Raw genomic sequence first — 24,255 nt, forward strand, 5'->3', positions numbered from 1 at the left:
AGCCCATATGTGTATATTTAATAAATCTATTTTATTAAAACGGGAGTAAATTTTATTTTATATAAAATATCTTAAAATATTATATTTTGAAAAGTAGATTTGTTAATATAAATAAACATGCTAATTGTTTTTTTAGTTTATAAATAAACACATCAAAAATAGTTAATGTAATTAAAGTTACTAATTGACGAATATTTATATGACAATTATTTTTATTAATTTAGTATCTAACCACAATATGAACAACCAACAAATTATAAATAATTAAAAATATCGATCTATCATAAATGTTATATACTACAAATCGAAAACCAACACCCATAAGGATATATCTGATATTTAGTGCTTTTAATGACTTCTAACATCTAACTTTATCTCATTTTAATCATTTAGATTGCATATTAGGTGTATATATACTGCATTTGCATACATAATTGCATATAAAAGGATTAAAGTGCACACTTGAGAAGTTTGAGGCAAAATTCTGAGGTTATTCCTATGAATTTAGAATTATTGGGGCAAATGTGAAAACAAAAGAAAATTCAGATACCAAGGTTACAAAATTGGAATATTCGCTGGGTTTAGATAACACAATTGAAAGATTCGGGGTTGATTTGAAAGGATGTTTCTGTAATTTACAAAGCTTTTGGTCAATCTGAAAATAATCAGAAATGCGAGGGATCTAAAGTGCAAATACTTAGAAGCCCGCCATTGGAATGGATTGAGCTTTATCTTCGCCGGATCTGGAGCTTGACGACTCCGGCGGCCATGACGACGAAGCCCACGACAGAGCAGAGACACGGAATGGAGAAGTTGTGGAGTTTCGTTATGCAGCAAGCAGCAGAGATGGAGACTGGAGGCCATGGAGGAACATCTCTCTTGATCTTTCTCTTCTTGCTTCCTTTTATAATCGGAGTTTCATAAAGATCACAGTTATTTTTCTTCACAAAGAATATGGGCACGGCCGAAGGAAAACAGAGAGAATATTTTCAGAATTGTTGGAAGGTTCTATCTATAGCAAAAGGAGAAGAAGAAGATGTATCTTGCTTTGAGGTAAACTGGAAGAAATCCTAGAAAGAGAGGCAGATAACAAAGAAGAAGGATAAGATGGAAGATCAATAATACTGGAATGCTGAGACTTAAAACGATCAGGTTTAGAAGAGGGAGACAGATATAAATTTCATGTTATTTTAAAGTTATGATCAATGGTTTGGTTTGTAATGGATTATTGAATGTATGGAACAACAGATCATTGGTTTCCTTTGTTTGGGTTCAAAAAATGTAAGGTTTACACTGTCCAAATTTAATTAAGGGAAATTACCACAAATAACACATTCATAATACCACTTTTCATGTTTACACTAACCATTTTTACCCTCACTTTTAATGAAGGGTAAAAAACAATTATATCCTTAGGATTAACTAATCTAGATTTAGGGTTTAGAGTTTAGGGGTGGGATAGGGTAGGGTTTTTAGAATATGAAATTTAGGATTCTAATAAATATATAAATAAATGCTTAAAAATATATTAAAAAAATTAAAAAATAGTTTCAAACATAATTTTCGTTTTTCAAAAAGAAATTTGAAAAAAAAATTAAAAAAAAAATTCGAAAAAAAAATTCAAAAAAAATTTATAAAAAAGCTCGAATTTGAAAAAGTATAATTCGAAAACATAAAAAAAAATTATTTTTTTATTATTATTATTATTATTTTATATATAAATAATGATTTATCATACATATACATAACAAGAACATAAAAGTCTTTTGTCATTTAATGAAGAAGATATTTTTAAAAATGTCTCTTTAGTGGTGGTAAAAATGAAAAATGATACCATGAAAGTGGTAAACATGTAATTTCCTCTTTAATTAATTTGCTGGTGTAGCGAAGGCACAGTTTAGGAAATATATAAAACTACTGTGTTTTGATTAGTGGCGTAAGATTATAATTATTGTAGAAAAGTAAAGATCAATTCAGTTTTGTACTTCTATTTTAATAGTTTAGATTCATAAAAAGACAAAAGGACAACAAGGCTGCACAAATAAATTTTAAAAGTCAAACCATGGAAATCTATATTAATAAAGTAGAGCAGAAAGTCTCCTCCTGCGTCCACGTTAGCAAACCCTGTTCCTTTTCGTGACACGTGGCAGGCAATGAGAAAACTTTTTATTTTGATTCTGAATCTGTTCGTAGAGTGCAAACAGTTAACATTGAGCAATGGACTTATATTATTTTTTGGACCCTTACAACTTTTATCATTGCGGCCCGATTTCGTTTTAGGGCTTAGTATACGCTCAAGCTCTTCCTCTTTGACGCCGTAATCCTTTCGTTCGCCATCGTCTCCGATCAGATTTGCTGTAACGCTCTCCCTTCTTAAACTCATGCTTTAATTCAATCATTAAACTTCACTCCACCTTCTCTCCCACTCAGCCTCATTTATTCAAGCTCACCAGCTGCGTATGTAACAGATACAGTTTTGATCTATAAATAGGTCTTCTGGAATCGATGAATACCTACTCTGCTCAGATACCTGAAAGCCAATACTTCTTACGCATCAGCTTGAAATATTTCGTCTTCGTACGTTTTTCTCGCCAACCTGAAAGCAGGTCGTTCCTCAAACACGACAGAGATCCTATCTCCCCAGGTTCTGGAAAGCTCGGAATGTCAGAAAAGGTGGAGAGCTCATGAGTGTGGACATGCTTCTTCTCGATTAGTAGGTAAACCCGACCAGTTTATCTTTTCTTATGATTGGAAAGTGCGTTTTTCACAACCCTGAATGTGTAAAATTTGTTGTTTATTCTTCGAATGGTTTTCTCGAAGACAGCAATGACAAGGAACATTGAGATAAGAATGGCTGTAGCTACAACACAAAGGAATCATCATTAACCGAGTCATCAAATTGAGATTTACATGGTTCTTCTCGCCGGTGATTCACCGGAGCTCCAATGAGAGGCCATGGATGGTTCATGATCGTCTTCAAGTGCTCAAGCTCTCTCATTTCTGATATTAAAAGTTAGATTGTAGTGTTGTGAGTTTGTTAAGGTGAAACAGAGAGAGAGAGAGAGAGAAGTGAGATGAAGAAGGAGAAGAGAGTGAGCAAGTGGTGATAAACATGGAAGAATGTGAAAGCTTTGGGATTTTAATAGAGATAAAAAAAACTTTACAGGTCTTGAAATGTGATGTTTTTATAAGTAGATAGTGAACGTATCATGCGCACTATATTCTTAAGCAAATGTTTAGTTGATATTTGTTTGGGTTTGGGCTTAGAGTGTGATGATAAATTGAGCATGAGAACGAGAAGGAGCATGAAACGGAGAGTGTGACAGCAAGGGCTATTTCTGAAGTGCAAAGTGTCACGGGAGAGGTCGATAGTCACTAGAACATGCTGAGTTTATTAGAGCTGCAGTTTTTTTTGGTTTGTTTTTTTTTTTACAAAAGAGGAATGAAAGACTGTGTTTAATATGATTTTGGTTTGCAAAAATTAGTAGCAGGGAAGAGTCTGATATTAGTTTTTAAAAATAAGTTATGCGTAAGATGATTTTGGATTGCAAAATTTAGTAGCAGGGACGAGCCTGACATTAGTTTTAATAATAAGTTGTGTCTAAGATGATTTTGGTTTGCAAAAAGTAGTAGAAGGGGAGAGTCTGAAATTAGTTTTAAAATAAGTTGTGTTTAAGAGATTTTGGTTTGCAAAAAATAGTAGCTAGGAAGATGTCCGACATTAGTTTTTTAAATAAGTTATGTTCAAGAGATGCAATCTTTCGAAAATTTCTGTAAATTGAGGAATGAAAGTTGCGGTGGATGAGTCTGATTTTTTTAATTCAAGTTAAAAATAGAAAAAACTGCAAATTTTAAAAAGATTTCATAAAAATGATATTATTATTTTTAAATATCTATCTACATGAATTAGTTTTTATTATATTTGATATTATTTTCAAAATTTTCATTTTATTTTCATATTTTTTTTAAATTCTAACAATGATATCAAATTTTATAAAAATAATTTTATAGTTATACGTATAATTTCTTAATATAAAATTAGATTAAAATTTAAAGACCGGTTGAACCGGCTGGATCGATTCGACCAGTGATCCAATTAATACCGAGTCAATGTGCGTTCCATTTTTCAAAATATTGCAAAAGACTGAAATAAAATCTAATTTGTTGACTAAAAACATTTATTTATGCCTATAAAAACTATATTGTATATTTGTGATAATCATTTCCGTCACATAAATGGTTACAAATATAAATAAATTAAATTGTGAAATACAATATATACCTTCAAACAGTTATATAACTTTTATACAATTTAATGTCAAAAAAGATCTGAAAGGTTTAAGAAGAAAGACTCATCAAGTGGTAGTTAGATGATATAACAAAAATATATTTCGGACCAAAACATTTTAATGGAGTAAAAACAAACTTAATCAAATAAATATACATCAAAACTAGATAAAATATTAAATAAAAATAATTTACATTATTTACATACTTCTAAAAATGTAAATTAGCAACATCAAAATATTTACTCAGCCGTGAAAAACATGGGAAGCGTGCTTTCCCTTCCGTAAATATCATAGTAAAAATATGAGATATATATAGTTGATCCGTGCTTTCCATTCCAAAATTTTAGTCATGTTTTTGTAGTTTTTGTAATCAAATAAATATACATCGAAACTAGATAAAATATTAAATAAAAATAATTTACATTATTTACTTACTCCTAAAAATGTAAATTAGCAACATCAAAATATTTACTCAGCCGTGAAAAATATGGGAAGCGTGCTTTCCCTTCCGTAAATATCATAGTGAAAATATGAGATATATATAGTTGATCTGTGCTTTCCATTCCAAAATTTTAGTCATGTTTTCGTAGTTTTTGTATTCGTGGTTTCATTTTTAGTCATGTTTTCATATTCGTGCTTTCATTTTTAGATGATCCGTTACTAATTTACTTTTTTAAATTTACTGATTCTGCTGATTTTTTTTATTTTAATATGTCATTGGTCTAACATACTAGATTGGTTTATATTAGCCAAATAAACACATCACTACATGGTTGGAATAACTAAAATAGATGATATTAGACTAAATGTTTAGTAGTAAATTTATCATTGCTGATGTAAAAATAAATATGGGTTATTATATTTTCTAAAAATAAATAACCCCGCGCGAAGCGCGGACAAACCACTAGTCTATAATAATAAAGCTGAGTTTTCTCTCACCTCAGCCCTCCACATCAGTACATAGCATGGGGCTTTTGTTGACACCTGTCCAAAAAGCTTAGCCAATCAAAACCTTTGGCAACAAACAGGTCATTCAGTATTGAGATGCGTTTTCTCCTACGCTTCGTTTTCTCTAATCAAAACTGTAGTCTATCATCTCGCTTCATATCCTTGTCGATGGCTCAGCCTTTCCTGTCACCTCTTTCCAAACTCCCCTTTCGCTTTGATTTTCTTCAGGCCCTAACCAGCAATCGAGCAATATATCAGGTTTCCTTTCTAAATCTAATACCCACCGCTCTACACTTCATTCCGTCGAAACACTTTCCAGGGTTTCTGTTTTGTTGTGTGATCATGAGACTCAAGAGATTGAAGGTAGACGACAAGAAGCTAATGAAGTATATAAAGACCCATGTCTTTAGATTGTCGAGTCTATATATGTTAGCTGTTGTCGGCTAGCTTGATAGACAAAAATATATATGTTAGCTATAAGATGATTTCTCTTACATATCAGTTTTTTTAATTTTCTGATTGTTTGTTCTTTGTGGATTTTGGCTTTCAGGAGCGACCTTATATGATTCTATGTCTACGATGAGGATGAGTTTGATGACCCCAAAACAAATATGAAACAAACGATGATATTTATTGATTACCGCCCAAGCTTCACTCTTTGTTTTGTTTTGTGTTTTTTTCCTTTGTTACACTCATGCTGATTACTTCCTAATTAATTGAGTTCTCTGTGGTTTATTATTTTTTATGTGTGGAAAGGATCTCACTTTGAGTAATAGCTCCAGCAAAAGGTACAACTTCTCTTTTGAATTTGATACTTGATCTGCTTTCATTACGGGGACTCCAAATCAACTTATATTAGGCTAACAATCTCTCTTGCCTGTTCAATTGCTATTAATCTCGATTCTGGAGAGTTTCTCGTCGTCAAACAGGTTAATTTGAAAACTGTCTGATTTTGAATACTGTAATTTTACTCTGCAATTTGTTTTAAAATTCCCCTCTCTCCCTGAAGTTTGATTCTTATGATGAGTTTTTCGGTGATCTGTGGGCTCTCCAAGCTCATTCGTTCTACATCTCATCACCTTAATTTGTTTAATTACTCACGTATTCTATAATTTTTTTGGGTGTTTACTCTAGCGTTATTATTGTTGTTTTTATTGACTGGATTTTAGTTGCTAATAAACATACATGTTTCTTTGTTGATATTGTCCTCCGACTTCTCTTTCATCATATTATCTTAGTTATTTTTTCTCTACAATGATTTGATTTATTCATGACTTTCCTACTTTTGTTCATCATATTCAGAAGCTGGAAAAGAAAGTTAAGCTTCTCAAGAATCACTCACATCCAAATATAGTTGTAAGCAATAAAAGCTTTTGTATTTCTTTCAATGTTTGATAGACCCACCACGTTTTTGTTTCTTTTGTAACTTTTATTCTTTTGTGGGCACTGAAGGTATTTACGCACATTGAGAGAATGAAACTTTGAACATCTTCTTCCATATCATACTATATTCCAGAGCGTCGAAAACCATGGCGAATCCTCAAGTTCTTTTGTATGAGTTGAACGTTGATTGGCGCAAGGAAATTGCAGAGGCCAAACGTCGGTGTCAGTGTTTTGGATAGATTTGCCAACCTCCTTTATATATGGTTCCTTTACTTGTATGATTAACGATTGTTAGTTAACTTTTTAGACACAGCAACATCCTTTATAACGTATGTGTTTTTAACAACTTAGCCACTACCGACCACCACTTCCAGACTTTGGAGGTCATGTAAGTACAACTATCGACATAAACTGATCTCAACTAGCCTTCTTGTCTTATTAATTATTTTGCAGGGAAGGGATAACCAGCCTGGTGATGACATGCTTGGAGCTGGAGCGGTTAAAACCAATCCTACTGATAGGTTTAACAGTGCATCGCCTGAGAAAATACCTGATGGTGATAACGCTGGAATGCTTTAAGAAAGTGCTGTCGGCCCTGCTCTTCCAACTGTTCTGTCTCGATAAATCAACAGATAAGAAATTAAGAATGAACCACTAATGGAGGAGAAGGTTGAAGGGAAGAAGCCACACGTGACTTAACTTCACAGGCTTAGGAGAGCCAAAGGTCAGAATGGACAACCTCTACTCTTTCGCATTTCTGTTTTTAAATGTTTCCACTTTGACTTTGTCTACTGTTTCCTGAAATTAAACCAGCTGCTGGTTGTGTTTTAACTTTTAGTTGTAGTTGTTACAAGGGAAAGGTATTCGTTATATGTTCATAAATAAAAGTTCCTTTAAATCCTCTACACATAATCTGCTTTTATGTAGTTGAATAATAAACTTTAGGAATATCTAGCACAGACTGGGAACTACCAGCAAAAACATTGATTAATTAGTTGCATTATTGTTTGTTATGTGTCTGTGATATTTTTAGTAGTAAGAGTGCAACTAATATTGCAGCAATGCTGTATCAGTAGCGTACATGCTGCCCCACAATATGGGTGTTTACCAAATTGTGCCTCCCCACGTCAAATAGAAACCCAAAAACGCATCATAAATATTGATACAACAGTCTTTAATCCATTATATGGCCAGTACGGAGATTCAAGTTACATAGTAGGCTACCACTATTTCCACATGAGACTATCATTTCATCTGCTGAGTTTTCTTATAGTACCAAAGCTGACAAATGGGGCACGCCCAACAATTAGAGAAATATTACAAGCAGTTAAATAAAAAAAAGCAATCCCAAAAGGCTTCCAACAAATATATGAATTCCTTAACTCCCAGTTTTCAAAAAAAAAAAAAAGAATGCCTTAACTCCCATTTTATTAACCAGTTTATGTGTTTTTTCATAACATACTTTCGTATCCTTCACTGCAATAGCACCATCTCTCTCACAAGATGACTAGAAACCCTTCCTCGAAGAACCGATCACTCACTCAAAGCTCCAAAAACACTCAGCGTGAAACGATCGCCGCGAGCTATGAGAAACTATCACATCCAACGCTACATCTAACGCTACACCTGAAGGACTGCACGAAACAACATTAATCCCATCGTGCTTTAATCACGGGCTTACCTCCAGCCTTGAAGACTATACCATTGGCTCATGCTAACAACAACACATACCACAATGCATTGTTGAAAGGCACAATATAGGAGGACGAGAAAGGTAAGATATTAATATCATATGTATGAGAACGTGTTCACATACTTGGCGTGTATGAAGCTCTATGGGCTCAGCTTCAAGCATGTAAGAAACGAAGCTCCATTATAGGTGGCAATTTATTCTGCACTACATGTTTTCTTAACTAAAAGTCAACTACTCTTAGTAACTTACAAGAGTACACAGAGCACGCAACAATACACTCATTACAAATATTTACTTAGACAAACAACTGAACGAATATAACTTACAGATGAAACTACCCCTCCCCTCCAAACCCAACATCAGCCTATCAAGACACACTCCCTCCATAACATTAATGTAATAACATGTTGCCAATATAGTTCATAAACAAAATATAACAACAAATAGAGCCAAACATGAGTCACCAAATAGGTTTAAGCTGCTATCCCAAATCATCGGAAATCTAAAAACACAACAGTTATGCTGTAAAACAAACGCACATGAGAAATTAAACAAATTAAGCAAACCAATATGTAAATATATTTAGGAACTAGATGTAACCAAAGATATAAAACCTCGCGCGGAATAAAACATCATTTGTTGTTACATAATATATACTATTTATTATTTATGGCATTATTGAAACTATTTATATATTGTTTTAAGATTTAACTTTTTATAATTTTATCACATTATATTTGATTTTCAATTGATTTAGGGTGTGTGTATTAATTTATGAGCAAATTAGCTCAATACACTGAAAAGAGTGGGATACCATTGAATTGAGGGAAAATGGTAGTGTTAGGGGGAAAAAAATTGAGGGGAAATAGTGTATGGAGTGCAAATAGAGAGGAAGTTGTGTGTAGGGAGTACAAATACTCTTAATTTATTATCGTGAAAAATTAGTTATTGTAATAATATTAAAATCTGATAATCTTAGAAATAAAATATTAGTTTACTTTACCTTAGATTTTCTTTAACTATATAAAATTGAAATAGAAATCAAATAAAAAAAATTTAAATCTTTATTTTTTTCTTAATTTTTTTCTTAATTTTTTAATTTAATAATTTTGTGTTCTCTAACAAAGAAAACGTTAATGATCTTTTCAACTCAAACCATTAAAATTTAATAAAGTTTACAATATATTTTTAGAATAAAAATAGATTACATTTATTTTTTTCAGTACAAAGTAAATTTTATAAAATTAAATATTTTAATATAAATAGTTTTAGTGTAATTTTACCCGCCCGTAGGGCGGGCCAACCCCTAGTACTAAATATTTTATTATTTTTCTTTCGATTAACCGTGGAAAGTTTCGATGTTATTGAGTTTTTAAAATTATTGTTGCAATACAATAAACAAAGGTATTTTAAATTATTGTTGCTGTAAATTGTTATAGTTCTCAGATATATTATACATAATTAATGGCTATGCATAATTAATATTCTTTATCATCTCTCGACACCTAGAAATTTGGAAGATGATCTTTGTGGTGTTAGTAATTTTTGATCCATAGAAGTAAATTTGATACATGTTAAACTTATATGTTAATTTTATATAAAAGTTGAGTTTTTCTAGTGTTCAAAGACAAAGACAGAGTTAGAAAGAACTTTTTTGCCCGTATGGAGTGCGGGTCTAAACACTAATTAGAGATAAATCACACACTGAAAGTTAGTAATAATCTTAACTAATATATATGTTACATAGACTAATCCATTCGTTGGTCATTGGCTTTGAGATGTATTCTGACATATGTGAGAGGATAGAAACTAATAGATGGATAAACAATAAAGAAAGACTCATAGATTTAACGTGGTTCACCCCAAACGACTACGTCCACAGACAAAGAGAGATTTTATTGATGGAAAAATTACAGAGATCTGTCTATAAGAAGATCAGATCTAGGTTCTCTATGGCTGCTAACTAGGTTTATAGGACGCACAAGATATATATAGTTGTGTCTCAGAAAACCCTAGCACTAATGGGCCTCAAAAGACTAAGACCCAACAGATTCAAGGCATTATTCAACAAATATCCACCTTGACTTGAATCTTCCATAATCAGATGTATCAGAATGCACTTCTTCGTGCTCAGAATACAGATGTACCAGACTCTCATTTTGCGCAGATGTTCCGTCGAACTCAGATGTCTGATGTCCTGTCGGAGCAGATGCTCTTCAGAGCCAGATGCTCTCTTAGAGCCAGATGCTCTCTTAGAGCCAGATGCCCCTCAGGGCCAAACGCCCATCAGGACCAACTCCAATGGGCTAAACCATATAAATGGTGAGATGAACATTCGCAGTGCACAGAAAATTGATAGGTTCATCTGAAGACATCACGAACCTTGTCATCACCTTATTAATGTAGGTCTTCTTTGACAAGAACAACTTCTTCTCCCTATCTCCGAAGATCTCCATCCTTAGAATCTTCATTGCTGCACCCAAATCCTTCATCTTAACTTCAGAACCCAAAAGCTCCATCTTCTCTATGTCACACATATTCTCTTCAGCTATCAGCTTGTCATTGACATACAACACCATGTAGATATACAAAACATTCTCCACCTTTCTCATGTAAATACAACAGTCATAAGGACTCTTGTCGTAGCCCAAACTGACCATATATCTATCCAACCTCTTGTACCACTACCAAGGAGACTGCTTAAATCCACAAAGTGACTTCTGAACCTTACATACATAGTCTTCTTTTTCAGGAACTCGACAACCATTCGACTGAGTCATGTATATCTCCTTCTCTAGCTCTCCATTTAGACACATTGTCTTCACATGAAATTTCTCAAGCTCCAAATCCTGACATGCTACCAGCACTAGCAACACTCTGATGGAAGTATGTCTGACCACCGATGAGAATATCTCATCGGAGTCTACTCTCTCTCTCTGACTGAACTCTCTTGCAACAACCTGAGCTTTATACTTAACTTCTTCTGCCGATGATGCTCCATAAACTTGAAGACCCACTTTCATATAACATCCACTTCCTCTGCAGCCTGTAGTGCATGACCCACCATATCTTCAAACCGATATCTCTATGGTGGCCTAACATCAACTCTCCTTGGTCTGTCTTTAGCAATACTGCATTTTTCAGACCCAATACATTGATTTCCAGAATAAGAAGATTCAGGCTCCTCATCAGACGTCGATTGTTCGCTCTCTTCCTGAGGATTGATCGATCTTTTGTTGTCGGACATCGATCGGAGATCTCGGCCATCGCCCAATCCTGTGTCTGACGTAGATTGATCGCTCGGACGATCCTGGATAGTCTGACTGCACTTCCTACAGCTCCACCTGCTTGTCAACATCCTCCGATTCAGCCCAAAACCTATTCTCCAAACTAGCATTTGAAAGCATGCACCTCACTCTCTCCAGCAATATATGGTTCATTCTCTCTGCTACACCATTTTTCTGTGGTGTATCCTTGACTGTAAGCTGCTTAGTAGCTCTTGCATCCTTACAAAACTGACTGAACTCTGATGAACAGAATTCCAGACCATTTACTGAAACTGTAGAATCTTCCAGCAAATACAAAGCATCATGAATGAAGCCTTTTCAGAACCACATATGAACCCCTCTAGACACTCAGAACTCCATCTCCACCTGAATACTTGAAACCTCTGCTATCCAAAAAACTAACTGAGATCAAGTTCTTATACATAGATGGAACATGTCTAACTCCAGTCAACGTGCACTCTACCATCATGTGTCCTAAGCTTAATAGAACCGATTCCTGCAATATCGCAAGAAAAGTCATTCGCCATCTTGATCTTGCCATCAATCACATTCTCATACTCTGAGAACCATTCCATCCTTGGACACATATGATAAGACGCTCCCGTGTCTAGAACCCATACATTTTTAGAATGTGTTTTTCCGTGAGCAACTAGAGCAATATCGTCATCAGACTTAGCTTCATTCTCTGCTACATCAGCGAAATCAGCTTGCTTCTTCTTCTTAGGACAATATGATTTCCAATGTCTTTTTTTATTACAGTAATTGCAAATATTAGTTGGTTTAGGACCCCTTGAAAATGACCTTTTGTCTTTCGACCTCCTGTCTTTCCCATAGTTCTTTCCACCACCTACAAATAACCCATATGCTTGGTCATATGTACCAGAATTTGATGCCTTGTGATGCAACTCCCTGCTATGAAGTGCTGACCTGACTTCCTCCAAACTCATTGTATCCTTACCCCCTATGAATGACTGAACAAAGTTTTCATAGGATTTAGGCAGTGACACCAACAAAATCAGTGCTGCATCCTCATCCTCATCCTCATCCTCCACCTTAACGTCAATATTCTTCAGATTCAACATAATGGAATTTAGACTGTCAAGTTGATCTTGAAGTTGTGTATCTTCCTACATCCTCAGAGCGAAAAGACGTTTCAGAAGTAGCTTCTTAGTCAGAAACTTCGTCATGTATAGACTCTCTAACTTCGACCACAAATCAGCTGCAACATCAACACCGGAAACTTCGATGATGATCTCATCTGCCAAACACAACAAAATTGTTGAATACGCCTTCACTTCAGTAACCTCCATCTCAGCAATAGCAGGTTCAACTTTCTTCCCTGACAATGGTGCCCAAAAACCTTGTTGCCAGCAACGTCTTCCTCTTGATTTGCCAGAGACTGAAACTGTTTTTTCTAGTATACTTGTCGAACTTCATATTCATCCTAGACATCTTCTCACCAGATTCAACATGAAGCTCTGATACCAATTTGTTGTGACATATGTGAGAAGATAAAGATTAACAGATGAATAAACAATACAGATCAATTTATACAAAGATAAATTTGTACATTTGTACAAAGATCAATTTGAGGTATTTGTAAATCCATGTGCACAATTCAGTTTGAGGCATTTGTACAAATATCAATTGTGCACATGGATTTAAAAGAAAAACTTATCCACAGGAAAAGTGTACAAATGCCTCAAACTGATTTTGATTTTTTTGTATACGAGTTTAGTTGTACACATGGATAGAAAGTTTTCCCACATGGAAGAAAAAAATAATTTAAAAACGAATTTTTAAATGTACACAAAAATGACATTTTATTCCATGTTTATGTACACAAATTCATCTCTTTGAAATTAATAGAAAACTGAAAAAAATTAAAATCAGTTGGAGATTAATTTTAAGAGGCCCACCTCTTTCAAGGTTTTTTTTTTTTGTCATCTGTTAGATTATATTCATAAACAGGAAGAGTTTCAAAAGATTTACATAAAAGACAGACCTTTAAACACCGCACAAACCAACTGAAACCTATAACATTTTCTTCGTTAAAACTAAGACCTTACAAACCCAAACACCCAAACCTGATATCCATCCAACCAAAAATTCCAAAAACCTACTGCAGAGAGCTAAACAGAGGAAAGAGTTTCCTCAATCTCTTTCAAGGTTCAGTTAGTCAATGTTATGATTAGAAGTAAACTGAAAAATATGACTCAAATACTGTTTGGAAAAAAGTGCTCTAGTAGAAAGAAGTGACATTAAGTGAAATAAAAAAGTTATAAAGTGACTTATAATGTAAAATTTTCAATTTTTTAAACTCAACATCAAGTCTTTATTAACTAATGAAAGGTACACGTGAGTTTACGCTACACTAGTGTTTCAACCACAACTACCAAAAAAAAGTAGTAACATCTACAAACACTACTTGGATCAATACCAATCTAAAACTTTGTTGTAGTTTTGAACCATTGAACGCAACACTCTTCCCACTATACTGAAAAGCCGGTTCTTACACCACTACTTGAACCACAGGAAGTGAAGACACAAGCCTAATCACTTCTAGGTGCATTGAAAACAGTCTCATGGTTGTACTCAAGACTACTGGTACTAAAGCTCGCTCCTACGCCAACCAAAAAGTTACACCAGTCGACCAAACTAATGCAAGAGAATAAACAAGCCTCGCTCCTACGCCAACAAAAAAACTTAAACCCCTAAAGTAAATTCTTAAGCTAACCTACTGATTCATGATTGACAGATAAGTAATGAACAAGTACTTTTTCACCAAAAGAGGCACCTTGTTATTTTGATTGGACAAAAACGATTTCCTAAATAAATGGAAAATATTTTCATTATATAATGAAACGAGAAAATTTAGAAAATTATACAAATGCTATAACGTATTAAAATCCGCGAGCGCACATAAATTAAAAGAAAATAAAATGATCTTTTAAGTATCAAATATTGATATTACATTGCAAGTCATCTCTAATGTTCTCAGTATTTTGAAAGGTCATAGCTATGTAAACAGGCTACAAAATTTATTATACAAATTATATTTTGAACATTGAGCAACTTTGTTTAACAAATAGTATAGAACCAAAACCAGAAAAAAATGTTGTTTGTGATGTGTCAGGTTACAAAAGACTCAGCAACGGCTTTGAAAGCCTAAGCCAGGGATAACTGTATTTTGATTTTTTTCTCATCATCCACATTCACATTCTACAACAACTATTTTTACATAAAAAATTAGCAAACAAGTAAAAGATTTTAAAACACACAGTGGAAGCCTCAGACCGTCCTAGTCAATTAGATACTTTTCAACACTGAAATTTCAGTAACCATTCAATCTAATCATCACCGGCTTTGCAAATTAATCAGACTTAAAAACAAAACAAACGAGTAAACAACAAAAATCATCAGATCTTCCTATACAAGTGAATCATAATACTCAGATTTTTTCTGAGAATTCAACAACTTGGCAAAGTGTTCCTCATTTGATTAAGCAATTATTAAAAATCAAAATTTATAACATATTGTTCCCCGACGTCCTAAGTAACATCATTTAAGTTGATGAACAGGATAGCGAGGGGAACTAGGTTCACTGTAGGCTAAAACATACACAACAATACTTCACATGTTAATCATTCAAAGCATGATTCTAGTTAAGATGTTAAAGCCACAACTATAAAAATTGAAGAACTCAGTCCCTTAGATGTTCATAATGAATGCGATCATTACCGCTATCATTACAGGTCTGTAAATTGACTCATCACTGTTCTTCCCCCACAAACAACTATTACAAAACAAAGCAGCATAGATTAAGACACAACTTAAAACAAGATATGTAGTCGCTCAAGTTACGATCCCGAACCGGCATTAAACTGAATTAACAGTATGATGCTGTGAATGGATTAGGGAGGAATATGAAATAACGAGAGCAGCACGATTGATATTGCTTCAAGGGAACGAATCATACGGGAACGGACAAATCCCATCGACTATCTGATGAAGCCAAAAGTAAAACCTAAACAAACAAGACGATTACAATAGAAATACTAGTTATTAGGCTGAAGAACTGTGTGTTGAGATTGTCAGCGTGTGTAATTTTTATATAGTGGTGCAGTCTCCTTAAAGGTGCTTGAAGCCCTAAGGAATAGGATTAGGGTTTTCAGTGTAGCAGTGTATAAATGACGAAAGTAACCTTGGGCTGTAATTGTAGGATTAGGATTCTCTTTAGTAGAACGGCCTATTATTCATGGACTTTGTCTCTATGAAGCGCAATAGTTCTGGGCCTGCGCATTTTAACCTCCACCCGAAAACCTTAACAGGAACCAATTTAAAAATATCCGAAACCGAACCAAAAATTTACAAGTATTTTTTGGGTCTAAATTTTTTTTATCCGAAAGAACCGGAACTGAAAAGAATGGATCCGAATAGAGCCAGTCTCGAAAAGAACCAACCCGAATATACTCGACCCGATAAAAACCGATTTGTACCAGACTTAAAAACATGTATATACAAACTACGATTTTTTTGTGTTCTATTATATATATTATTTTATGATTAGTTGAAATAATTTTTGTTAACAATATTTGTTATTATTGTGTAATATTTTTAAGTAATATGAAGTTTTAAAGTATAAAATTTAGAGTTTAAAAAATGTTTTATTTTATTTATTAATAGTTTAATCTAAATTATTTTGTAAAATTTTAGATATATATGACAAATATCGACTAAATTTGATGGAGTTTGGGTATATCATGTCTTTTTTCAGATCCTAAATACACGAATCCGATCTGGCCCAATATGGACCCAAAAATTACTGTTATTTTGTAAGTATTTTAATTATAGATCCAAACCGACCCAAGAAAAACCGACTCGAATCCAAACCGAAAATTTACAAGTTTCTTACTGGATCTAAATGTTTAGGACCCGAAAATCCGGAACCGAAAAAAGCCGGTTCAAACCTGACCCTGGCCCGAACGCCGAAGCCTACGCAATACTGTCGACTGTTTGCTTATTGAATTTTTGGTCCAGGACTAAACCTTTTTTAGCACGACAAGAACATGTCAATTCATTGTCTTCCTGTCAATTACTAAGTTTATAATAAGGATAAAAGATTTTAATGGTGATGAAAATTCAAACATGAAGTTTCCCTGTAAATGTCTCTATTGAATGAAAGTGAGGAGCAAGTAGTACTACTCATTGTCTAGTCATGATATACATCCAAACGTGATGTGTTTAAAGAACGTACCATCTCGTCTGCTGCAGAGTCCGAAAAAAAACGTGTAATTATTGGATAAAAGTTGCTAAAAATTGATATATTACGTTTTTTAAATGACCACTTAATGAACAAAATAAATGGAAAAAAAATTGAACAAAATTCTATTTAAAAAAATTGAACTCAAAAAAATGTTGACTACAAAGAAACAAATCGTAAGAAAAAATTGAACAATTAGGGTGTGACTGATAACAATCATAGGAACAATAGGAACGGATAAGAAAAAAATGAATAGGAATAAATTTTTTTAGGAATGATGGTTCCTTATCAAAATTAGTGAAGAATAGATTTGTTCTATAATTATCTACGAACAAAGGAATGAAGAGGAATGAAAAGAAAAATCTATTCCACATAAATGGTAAAAAAATCAAGGAATATTAAGGAACATAGTGTTCCTCTTCATTCTCTTGGTCACCAGTCAGACCCTTAGTAAAAATAACTAGTAAACAAACAGATGAATAGATGTTTTCATAACTTAATAAATATAAATTACCATCAATGCAAACATATCATGAAACTACGAGAACTTGTCATATTCTATAAAATATAGTAAGCAAAATTCAAATCAAAAAGAGATATAAAAAAAATTTTCTTAAAAATATCAAATTTATTGATTTATCAAAAATAATGTTATGTACAAAACTCAATCTATAGAATATGAACTCTCTAATCTTATGGTATAGATAGTAAAAATAATGATCTGAGCTAGATGGTGACCTGAAACCATCTCCTTAGTAGTCCTCCATATTTGTGTTCCGGTTTATACTAAAGTGAGACCATCCTATTCCTCACAGCCTTGTCAATCAATCGTCGCATTTGACCAGTAGCTGTCTATGTTTGATGATGGCGCCTAGCATTTCTTTCTCTCCACACACAATAGATTGTACTCTGAAGCAGAAACTTTGCTAGAATGATATCCCTTCCCTTCTCTCACATACGCTGCAGTCGATTGATTGTCCATTGCCAATCTGGATTGATTCAATTTCGAACTAGCCGACGTGCAAGCCGTTTCCAAACTATGTATGAATATGGTCAAGCGAAGAAGAGATGGTCTCTTGTCTCATCTCTTTTTCCACAAAGCTCACATCCATGCACCATACCCCATTACCTCATTGTGTCCCCTGTATTTTAATGGCTAACCAAGTGATGAAGGAAAAACGAGGGACTCCTTGTGAGAACCAGACAACTTTACTCCATAGAACTTTGACCCTTTTACTCGAAGCTGATCCCAAGTTCTTGAGGCTGAGAATGTAGGTTGATAATCCTCATCCCCATGCTTCCACAACACTATATTTGTACCGTTCTTAGGTTTAGTAGGGTCAATCGCCATGATGCTACGATGAAGCTGGTGAAACCATTGATTTCTCTGACCTCTAATGCTCCATCCTTTCGAGTTCACTGCATCACTGACTCGGGCATGTCTTAATACACCTAGATAAGTAGTAAGAGTAGCTCCCGAGATATCAATCAATCAGCCCTTCTCCATCCAATTATCAAACCAAAAGTGGCAGTTCTTACCATCTCTAGTGTCAATTCTGAGAAAGTAATATGCCATATCCTTTAATTTGAGAAGTTTTCTCCATATCCAGGATTCTTTTGAATCATCTCTAACATTCCAAAAAGAGTTGTACCTGAGTAGATAATGAGTTACCCAGCTAACCCAAAGAGAGGGATGTTGAGTGAATATCCGCCATATGAGCTTCATAGCGAAAGCTTTACCTGAGTCCTGAAGCTTCTGAATCCCTAGTCCACCCTCATCTTTCTGATAACAGAGATTTTCCCAGCGCACATTTGCCTTGTGAGTTTGTTTAGGTGATCCATACCATAAAAAGCATTATACATACTCTCTAAAGTGTTAAGATACTTAGCATGCAAGATGAATGTAGAGCTCCAAAAATTAATTGTACTGAATATGCCGACAACATGGGGTTAAACTCACTCATCAAAGTGTTGCCTACGACATTCTGGTTTTCACAAATAGCACTTCAGACTCGCTCCTGGGAGTCATTGGGGTTATGAACCGGTTCGCAAGTCTGTCAGGATTATGTATCAATGTTGCTAAATCCTCACTTTATGCTTCTGGAAGAAATATGTCCCCTCTTTTAGATACAACATCGGCATTGTGTATTGGAGTAGGTGCTTTACTTATATGGTACATGGATATGTCGTTGATCACATAATCCCTTACCAGCCATGATTATGAGCCATTGATAGACAAGATCCAAGGAAGAATGCTATGCTGCTAGATTGATGCATTATTGACAAAACCTGCACTTATTAGACCAATCACAATTTTTTTAAAAAGTTTACAGTTTTGTATAAGCTAAAAGGAAATTTGTCAAAACAAAATAAAAAACATACTCTTTTTCCCTATAATATAAAGCCAACCATAGTTGTCCCTATAGTATAAATTTCTCATAATCTCAAAATTAAACTTTGATAAAATAATTTAAAAATATTTAAATACTGGCACAAATACCACATTCATAGTACCACTTTTTATGTTTACACTAACCACTTTTACCTTCATTTTTAATGAAGGTTAAATACAATTATACCCTTAGGGTTAACTAATCTAGACTTATGGTTTAGAGTTGAGGGGTGGGGTAGGGTTTTTGGAATGTGAAATTTATGATTCTAATAAATATATAAATACTTAAAAAATATATAAAAAATTTTAAAAAATAGTTTCAAACATAATTCTCGTTTGGAAAAATTACATGTTTACCACTTTCATGGTACCACTTTTCATTTTTACCACCACTAATGAGACATTTTCAAAAATACCTTCTTCATTAAGTGGCAAACGACTCTTATGCCCTTGTCATTTATATATATAATAAATTATTATTTAAATAAAATAAATAAATAAATAAATAAAATGAGAAAAAAAATAAAAAATTAAAAAAAAAACTAAAATATATAATAAATTTTTTTTGGAATGTGAAATTTGTTTTCGAATTATACTTTTTCAAATTTCCCCTTAAATAATCTCCGATATATTAATAGAGAAACATTTAAAAATTTATAACATGTAGTTTGTCTTTACTAAAAAAGTGCAATACTGAGTTGTGACGTAACTAGAATGTTAATTTTGCTTACGTGATGGTTTGAGAATCAATTGATAATTTTATTAATATAAAATTAAATTGCTAGTGAATGTTATATTATATAGTATGTCCACTATGGACCATTCATTTATCAAATTAAAATTATTATATATTCTTTCCTCAAATAAAACCTACAGAATTAACTAACATGATTAAGAAATATACGATAATTAATGATTTATTTCATAAAGATTTTCTAACAATCTATATACTTTCTATCAATTTTGTTTAATTATTTATTATTAAAATAAATTACATAACTACATTAATTATATAAAAATTTAGATTTCTTGTATATGTTTTTTTTTTTGATAAGGGATTTCTTGTATATGTTGTATTTTGAATTTTTCAAAACGAATATAAATTACTAAAACTGTTAAAGTTTCATATAAACTTTTATGATGAAGGTTTAAATTTTTTTTTCTATAATAAGATACAATGATTATAAAATCATATGAATAAATAATTTTATTTTAGTAGGTGTTGTCATTGTTTTTATCTTTACTCTTTCTTAAAGAAGTCATCTTCAACTAACCAAATAAGTCCCCTTTCCCGTCTATTTTTTCGTTCTCTTTTTGTGAAAGGTTCTTCCCTGCCGTCTTTGTTTATTTGATAGCAAAACGTGCTTATACATGCATCATGGGTGTACTTATAATTATTTTAGCGTCATACAAAATCAAAATAACAATAGAACAAGGGTCCCATACAACAGTAGTAATAATAAAACAAGGTCCTATAAAACAGTAATAATAACCACCTTTCAAATCGTTACTTCTTTTTTTAAAACACCATAAAAAATTTAACTTTATTATATTTTTTTCTTAACACCAATTACATTAAAGTAAGCTCCCAAAAATCCAATAAATTAGGCCATGTGTGAATTTGTAGAACATGTGACACTGGAGGTGATTGGTAGTTGCTGTAGGTGCTGTCCACATCCTTATTTATTTCTACAACACCAAATTCAGAGCAATCGAGCTTTAATTTTTTTTTTTTAAACCACAGCTCTTGAATTAATCTACAGCTGTACAAGTGCTCTGCAGAGCCAAATATCCAAAGCAATTGGGTCCGATTGGTAATGGCTGTAGCTTTAAATATTTTGCTGTAGAAAAAAATCTGTAGACTTTTTGCTGTGGCTTTAGATTTTATTGCTGTAGAATTTTATTGAAGCACTAAAAAATTGCTTTGGATATTTGGCTCTGCAGAGCACTTGTACAACTGTAGGATATTTTAAGAGCTGTGGTTTTAAAAAAAAAATTTAAAGCTTGATTGCTCTGAATTTGGTGCTGTGGAAATAAATAGGGCTGTGGACAGCACCTACAGCAACTACCAATCACCCCCATTGTTTAGTGCTTTCCATAAAATTCTACAGCAATAAAATCTAAAGCCACAACAAAAAGTCTACAGATTTTTTTCTACAGCAAAAATTTTAAAGCTACAGCCATTACCAATCAGACCCACTATTTGCAATGGCATCAACAACAATCTTTAAATTTCTTGGAATAAAAATAAAAGACAAAACGAAGCGAGAAAATAGGATTTTGATGTCCCGGATAATTTCGTAAATCTCCAGTAGATGTGGCACAAGGAGTTGATTATTTAAACAAACATCCAACAATCTGATAATATACAAATTTTTGACACATCCAGCTCTAAAGCATGCGATAAGCTGCATAGTCTGTTAAAGCTTTTGCCGCAAGAGGGGATGCAACAAAGTTAACGAGACATGATCCTTTTGTTCCTGAAATCTCTTATGACCCTAAAAAAATCTATCCACAACCTGCAACATTGTCAGATGCTCTCTACGATGCTTAAAACAGAGAATATCATCATCTATCACATGGATCAAGGGGCGGGGTTTCTGGTTTACATTAGAGGTCGGCTTCAATGGTTGTGCATCCCACCATTCCCAGGCATTTCAAATGCTGTTAGGATTTTGTCAAATGAGAAGCTTATGTTTTCAAACAGTAATTTATTTATCGCCGTTATGGTCAAATTTATCAACAAATCCATAGAATATCAATGAAAAGATAACACTAGTTAAAAGTAGTCCAGTGAGTGTAAAACCAAAACTAAGAGCCGCTTCAAGGTGGAGAACATTGTTGGTTGAAACACTACTTGAAGGGAGTAGCTTCACATATCATCATCATCGAGAGAGGGCAATGAAGAAACATGTGAAATTGCTGATTTTGATCTTCCACAATGTCGACATGAATTATTATTTGGTAGGCCTCTACTTTGTAGGTTTAGACAATACTTGAAGGGAGTAGCTTCACATATCATCATCATCATCGAGAACATTGTTGGTTGAAACATGAGAACAATGAAGAAACATGTGAAATTTCTGGTTGAAACACTACTTGCACAATCTTCCAAAGGAATAGGTTTATTTTATACCTAATGTGATGTCATAAAAAGGAAAGATCAGAAAAATAAATTTGATATTAAAGTAAATAATTAATCTTCCCTTTTAAAATTTATCGGTTATGTTTTTATGCAATTTTGTACCTATTATCACTTTATTTTTAAAATTTTATTTTTGCAAATTAACATATACAAACTTACTAAGAAATAAAAAATATATTTACACATCTAATATGAAAAACCAAACTAATACAATGAATACAATTAATACAATTTGGTTGAATAAGATTAAAAATAGTTATAGTTGAATTTGATGGAATATATGTAACACAATATACCCACAAAATGAGTAACTAGGCCAATCCAAAAATTTTGTACAAAGTCAAACATTAAATAAAAAAATTATATATTTTATTTATAAAATATTTTGTACATATATATTATGGATTGACTCAACATATTTCTAAATAAATATGAAATTCTCAAATAATATTATAAATATATTAACCAACTATTAAAATTAAGTATTTTTACTAAAATATATTTACAAATCTGACAAGAATCAAACTACATGAAATAACAAAATTAATCAAAATTTTAATTTGTGTAACAAAAATATTTTAGTTGAATCAAAAAAGTAAATGTCATCTAATATATCCAAATAATAACCAAACAGTTAAAATATTATATATCCAAAATTATACGTCTAATTGACTAACTAAAATAATATAATTTTATTTAAAATAAGCAATGCATTTTGTTTACAATATAAATAACATAATAATTAAAAATTAAAAACAACAAATTAATAATTTATTATAATATATTTACTTTATCTTCTCTATTAAAAGAGAAGTACCACTTTTATCTACCATAAAAAGTTATACTAGCTTTATTTAGGTTCATTTCATTAATTACATTTATTTAATTATTTATATTAATATATTCAGTATATAAAGATATTAATAATAAATCAATTTTAACTGTAAATTTAAATTTTATTTTTAGTTATAACAAAATGTTGAGAAAAAATCTAACAAAATCTTTCTAAAAATTTAAAATATTTTATTAAAAGTAATACCATTGATTAATTTAGTAATTAATAATATATACTATTATACATTAATTTAAATAAAATTTTATTATGAAACAAAATAAAATAAAAGTGTATGCTATTTTTCAAATTTTATAATTATATTCTATATCTTCTTTATTAAAATAAATACCACAAAAAATCATACTAGGTCTATTTCATCAATTACATCTATTTGACTATTTAAGTTAATCTCTTTAATATATAACATTTCTAAAAAATCTTATAAATTATATAGATATTAATAAATAAATTTTAACTGTATATTTAAATTTTATTTTTACTTATAACAAAATATGTTAAAAAACCTAACAAAATCTTAATAAAATTTTAAAATATTTTTAAATTAATGCAGCGACTGATTTCATAATTAATAATATAGTATTGTTATAATGTATTTACTTATAAAATCCCACAATATACTAAAATAAATAACATAGAAATATAAATTATGCTAAGAAAATATCAATTTTATAGTATAACTAAATAAAATTTTAAAATGTATTGTATTCAGTCTGTAAAAATTAGAAAAAATGAATGAGATTCTCAATTTTTTTATTTCATACTATGAATTTATTTTACCAAACTCGAAAATATATTAATATATAATAACAATTAATAATAAAGTAAAATATATAAAACAAATCATTATACACTAATAATATTGAATAAGAAACATAACCAATAACATTATAGATTTACACAATATATAATACTAAAATGTAAATATCTTTTAAAGTTTTGCGATGGTATCTGTTATATATTTATAAAATGAAAATCTACCCGCACATCTGTGCGGGTGAA

The 24,255-nt window shown here is 32.1% G+C and overlaps 1 long non-coding RNA gene and 5 other non-coding genes across 6 annotated transcripts; 1 reads left to right on the forward strand and 5 right to left on the reverse strand.

Moving 5' to 3' along the window:
- The first annotated feature begins 5,301 nt into the window (after positions 1–5,301).
- LOC125610321 lies at positions 5,302–7,525 on the forward strand. Its single transcript, XR_007340401.1, has 5 exons — positions 5,302–5,600; positions 5,788–6,025; positions 6,147–6,593; positions 6,690–7,008; positions 7,074–7,525. It is a non-coding gene; the product is annotated as an uncharacterized LOC125610321 (long non-coding RNA).
- Positions 7,526–14,725: 7,200 nt separating this feature from the next.
- On the reverse strand, positions 14,726–14,817 carry LOC125575988. The gene has a single exon (XR_007314528.1). It is a non-coding gene; the product is annotated as a small nucleolar RNA R38 (small nucleolar RNA).
- A 71-nt stretch (positions 14,818–14,888) lies between these two features.
- On the reverse strand, positions 14,889–14,965 carry LOC125576005. Its single transcript, XR_007314542.1, has one exon. It is a non-coding gene; the product is annotated as a small nucleolar RNA snoR20a (small nucleolar RNA).
- Positions 14,966–15,016: 51 nt separating this feature from the next.
- On the reverse strand, positions 15,017–15,090 carry LOC125576004. The gene has a single exon (XR_007314541.1). It is a non-coding gene; the product is annotated as a small nucleolar RNA snoR64a (small nucleolar RNA).
- Positions 15,091–15,131: 41 nt separating this feature from the next.
- Positions 15,132–15,283, reverse strand: LOC125576019. Its single transcript, XR_007314555.1, has one exon. It is a non-coding gene; the product is annotated as a small nucleolar RNA snoR136 (small nucleolar RNA).
- Positions 15,284–15,297: 14 nt separating this feature from the next.
- On the reverse strand, positions 15,298–15,383 carry LOC125576034. The gene has a single exon (XR_007314568.1). It is a non-coding gene; the product is annotated as a small nucleolar RNA SNORD25 (small nucleolar RNA).
- Positions 15,384–24,255: the final 8,872 nt, after the last annotated feature.

Source organism: Brassica napus, chromosome A6 (assembly GCF_020379485.1).
Source record: "Brassica napus cultivar Da-Ae chromosome A6, Da-Ae, whole genome shotgun sequence".
Taxonomy (NCBI): domain Eukaryota; kingdom Viridiplantae; phylum Streptophyta; class Magnoliopsida; order Brassicales; family Brassicaceae; genus Brassica; species Brassica napus.